Source organism: Echinops telfairi, unplaced genomic scaffold (genome assembly GCF_000313985.2).
Source record: "Echinops telfairi isolate 266 unplaced genomic scaffold, ASM31398v2 ScPeMD7_7468;HRSCAF=8506_0, whole genome shotgun sequence".
Lineage (NCBI taxonomy): Eukaryota > Metazoa > Chordata > Mammalia > Afrosoricida > Tenrecidae > Echinops > Echinops telfairi.
Genome location: NW_022111369.1, coordinates 43,183,823 through 43,189,297, shown reverse-complemented (window position 1 = coordinate 43,189,297; position 5,475 = coordinate 43,183,823).

The following is a 5,475-nucleotide window of genomic DNA, read 5'->3' as shown; positions in this document are numbered from 1 at the left end:
TTTTGACTTAGTTTTTATTCACCCCTGGTGACCCAAGCTGTGTATTATAGACAACCAGGACTTTAGACTCTATCCTTTTGAGGTACACAACATCCCTTATAAGCCACACTAGACAGATCTAATTTGGAACTCTCGCTAAATGAACTGGAGTTTATCTTAGAGACACTTGTAACAGAAACCTGAAATATTCACATGGATCTCCGGCAGAAATGCCTTCAGGTGAGAAGAAGTAGATGATCACTACCCCAAGATCATTGAACTTTGGTTCAAAATTTTTGCCTTAAGAGTGTCCAATAAGTGACAACTCAAAACTTCCACATATGTGCTACTTCCATACCCTTTTCCTTTTCAATGACATGTTTTGCCCAGTCATGCTTTTGTCAATGAGCTTTAGTGAAGCTTTTGTCCTATCTCCAACCTCATTTTTTGTGTAAATTGTGTCTTCTAAGTTGTTAATCTGTATAAATCAACAAGCCATGTACTTGGGTCTAAAAACACTCTCCTATACAAGTATATTTTCTTTTTCTCAACAGTGTTTAAATTCTATACTAGTGGCCAAATTAATGGCATTATCAATAGAACTATAATATGCACCATGGGAATAATTTTTAATGTCCTTCAACAAAATGGAGTCCTGGTGGTGCTGTGGTTACACACTGGGATGCTAACTGCAAGATCAGTAGTTCAAAACCACCGGTCACTTCAAGAAGGAAAGATGGGGCTTTCTTCTTTCATTAAGAGTTATGGTCTCAGAAACTTACCAGGGCAGTTCTACTCTGTTCTGTAGGGTGGCAATGAGTTAGCATTGACTTGATGGCAGTGAGTTTGGTTTAGATTTTTTGCTTGAGCAAAATAATGATGATGTCTTTAAAGCGAACTAGGGAGATATATCTATATATCATAGATATCTGAATGGATGTTGAGCTCATACATAATTGTCATCCTAATCTTACAAAAACTTAGCTCTTATGATATGGCCCTGCTCAACACCTACCCACATGAAGCAACCACTGAAGAAAAGAGTGCTATAGCCAAGTGTAGTGAAGAAAGCAGATGGTGCCTGGCTTTCAGAAAGAATCATGTCTGGAGTCTTAAAGTCTTGTCTTAAAACAAGCAACTATCTAAGCTAGACGTCAGTTAAATCCACATGGAAGAAGCACACCTGTCCATGTGATCCAAGAATTGTGAATAATAAAATCTAACCGGGAAGAATAAGGGATTAGAGCTTACCTTGTGAACGCTCACTTTGCAGAAGGCTATGGATGACAGTGAAAGCCCAAACCTCTTTGGCAGGGTCCCACATGCGATTAAGCTTCTGGTGAATCCCCTGACTGAGGATCAGAGATGGCAACGGCCTTGAGAGCAGACAAAGCACACTGTAGGGTCTGTTACTGCAGTTGTAGTTAAGTGAACACACGGGGCCTTGTCATTGATCGCCCTCGACCTGATGTCTAATTGTTCCAGTGTTTAATGTTTTCTGATGTGTTTTCAATGAATGCTTTTCTGTTTTATTCTGTCATAGTTGGGCCATTTGTTTGCATTCTGCGTTGATTTTGTAAGTTTTGTGTATACAAAACCTAGTAAAGGTAACCCTATAGAGACTGGATTAATCCATCCCAAAGGACGTGGCAGGGGAGGCTGGTGGGAAATGGGGAGCTAACAATGAGTCCAACGAAGAAGAAATGTCCTAGAATTGACGGTGGTGGTGATTGACAACCCTGATGAATGTATGCTATGTAAAATGTATGTCAGTGAAACTTAAAAATAAACAAGCTATTTTTTTAAAGTATGTATAGCTGACTCAATGTATTTCCAACCAAACAGACCCAGGCACGTAGCGAACGTTCCATAAATATCCCCTTCTTCGGATTCCAGCAGTCCTGACACATGCATACTCCTCTTGGCTTACCTCATTGTGCCTGAATGGTTTCTTCCCAGTGACCCCACACCACACATTCCCCTCCCTCTGAGTTCTTGAGAGAGAGAAAAAAATCTACTGCCACTCAGTTGATGGCAAGGAATGTCTTCTTTATCACATAATAGACGCTCAATAATATCGACTCAATTTCGATAAATAAAATACACATTTTTAAAATCTCTCAATGTGCAAGGAAATTGTCAACCGTGCAAATAATGTAATAAACAACTCTGTGGGCAACGTGAACGTGTGGCATGAGGACAGTATTGTGAGAATTCTATTGAAGGCTCTATTCATGTTCGCTTGGGGGGTTCAGTTCTGTAAATCTCCATTTATAGACCACGGCTGTTAAGAGTGAGTTCATTAAGAACGCAGGTACCAGGGCGGGGAGGGAGATAGAAAAATGAGGAGCTGATACCAAGGGCTCAAGTAGAAAGAAAATGTTTTGAGAATGATGAGGGCAACAAATATACAAATGTGCTTGACACAATGGATGTACGTATGGATTGTGATAAGAGTTGTATGAACCCCAAGAAAAGGATGTTAAAAAAAAAGAATTGAAGCCCCAATAAAATGATTTTAAATAAAAATAAATAAATAGAAATAATAATAAATAGTTGTAAAAAAACCCAATAAAATGATCTTTTAATAAAAATTTTAAAAAGAAGAAGAAAAAAAAAGAGCACCGGTACAGGAGGCCAGGAAGGGATGGGGAGGTATGGGGTGGGGGGAGGGGCAAAAAATGGAGGGCTTAACAGAATATTGTTGTTGATTTCATTTCCTGAGTTGGGCTGTATAATATATGAATATATATAGTTATATACATATAAACTATATATATATATAGTTTCTTTAAAAGCCAAAAAGGAAGAAAAATTAAATCCCTTCGGATTTCTTTGTTGTTTGAGTGGCCTAAAAAGAAGAGGAGGAGGAAAAGTAACATGGAATTGGACTTGGAGTCTTTAGTGACAAACACGTTCATCTCCAACAACAAACAGAGAGAAAGCAGGTAAAAGGGATTCTAAAGAGAAGGCATTCAGCACCAAGGCTGACACTGGGAGGGCAGGGCCATCAGCACCCACGATGAGTCTGAGGTGGCTCCAGTGGAGGGTACAGGCCAGGCCTTGTCTGGCAGGATGGCATAGCTGCCCTCTGAGCCTGGACTTTTTAACACACGAGGGAGAGGGGAGTTGCCGGGGTCACACCCACCCGTGCTTGAAGTTGACTATGTAAGATTGGTCCAGAGTCAACAGCATGGCATCTGCTCAAAGTCCAGAGAGACATGGTGACTCCACATGAGAACCAACGTGCACACCCAGGCCTGTGTGCTAACCAGTGAGCAGTCCACATGCCCCAGTGCTTTGTAAATGACACTGAAGCCTGAGCCAAGAATGCGGTAGAACTGACAAAGCTGGTTTGGAGGTTGTTTTGTTTTTTTTTAAAGCTAGCATCACTCTGGGATTCCAGACCTCCCTGATTTCCCCAGCCCAAAGGAATCTCTCTCTCCTTCACAATGCTCCAGGGCACTTACTTTTGTATGGTGGGCCCTGAAAACATTGTCTTGCATTGCAGTTGTTTTTTTGTTGGTTTTCTTTTGTGTTTTGCATTGCAGTTGTTTGCCTTCATTCCTGCTATCATCTTTCCCCTCTCTCTGCCTTATTTCCATGAATAATATCAACTGTAATGTGAGTTTAAAAGCTACCCTGGAAGCAAGACTGAGTACAAGTCAATTCAACAACAAACGGTGTTAGATTTTGTTCAATCTCAAGATGGCTGAGGCCATGTCTTCCTTTGTCAAGGCCACAGCACTGAGCACAGGATACTTGAGGAGCAAATTAGTGGCATGGTAACAATATGGTTTAAAAACTCCTTTGGCTTTTCGAAGGAGTTGACTTTTGTTGTATTCTTTTTTCCTTGAAAAGAATCACCTGTTTGCTAGAGTATTTATATGGATTAAATGCTTACCTTGTATTCTCTTAACTTCCTTCCCCTTAAGGGTGCTCCACTGTCTGCTGTTCGTTCTCTCTTTTTATTTTCCTTGATTTGCCCAAGTGATGTCCCTTTTATAGGTCTTTTTTTGGGGGGGGAGGGAGGCGGGGGAGAGAAGCAGCCCTTACACTCAATCATGTCTACTTTTTTGTTGTCTGGTAGAATAAATCTATTTATTTCAGCAAAACTATAAAGTCAAATACAAAGACACAAAAATACTTGACACTGAGAGACAATTTCAGGAAGAACATTTACGGCAATCAGGACATATGCGGATCAATGATAAAGATCCACTGATGTGTGGATGGAAGAGAAGAACCAGAAGGAGCGCACAAATACTTCTTAACTGCAGCATCCATCCTTGGCAGAGGACAGGAGAACAGTCCCATAAAATAAATACCGGCTTTCACTTTAGACATCGCATCGCCCGCCCTCTTGAGATCTGCATTCTGAAAATTCTCAAGTTCGACTGCAGTTTTGTAGGACATTCTCTGCTTTCACTGACAGACCATGAGTGGTCTCCTGCCATGCGCAATTAAAAGGAGCGCTTCCCATTAGAGGTACAGTACTTCAAGGCTAACATTTAATCATAATTGGCAACAAGTTTAGTGCAAATTAAATTGTATTTAGCAGCTTAGGAGAAGCCATTCTCCTCTTAACCCTTACTGCTTCCCCAGAGTAAATAAATCTTTTTTATGAGCATTAAGGCTGGCCACTCAAAATACCATTGTTCGCTACACAGGGACTTTTTGAACTATTAATAATAGTTATTGTCACTATGCAAATAAGCCTTTTCCCCCTCTTAAGTTTCGTAACTCCCACCTGGGGTTGATACAGAAAAAGCAAGGCCAAATTACTAGCCATTTCTCTAGGACACAGGGTCAAGTCTGTAAGTGGGTTTTACCCAATTGCTTCTCTATCAGTGAGACCCAAAATAGGCACTATAACTGTTTCACATTTTTAACCAGCATGGGTCCTCTGACCAGTGGAAAACAAAACAACCAAATTCACTGCCATTGGGTTGATCCCTATAGGACAGGGTAGAATTGCCCCTGTGGGAGTAGAAAGCCTCTTCTTTCTCCCAGGGAATGGTTTGTGGATTTGAACTGCTGACCTTGTGGTTAGCAGCCCAAGGGGTTACTACTATGCCACCAGAGCTCAGTAGAAAAGAGACCCCAAACAGGCTCTCATCATTTTAAATTCTTCAGCAGCCAGCATGGGTGGCCCCCAAAGAAAGACTCAGCAAAAGAGCGAAGGAATCTTTTCAATTCAATCCCACTCTCCTGTCAGAATTCCTGTTTGACTGATGTGAGCATCAAAAAGAGGAGCCATCTGATGGCAAACCTGGTGCTTTCTACTCTCAGCCAAGATTTATTCTGGAAGTGATCAGAAGCCAGAGAGCTATCTACGAGCCAAAGAGGATTTTGTTTGACTCCATGGATTCCCCGAGGTCTCTCTTGTTAGACATCTGTTCCCTCTTGTAGCCAAGGCCTGGGATTGCTGCTTCAGGACCCACCCTGGCTTACTGTGCCCAGATCAGTGGTGGCAGGGAAGGGAAAGGAAAGGAA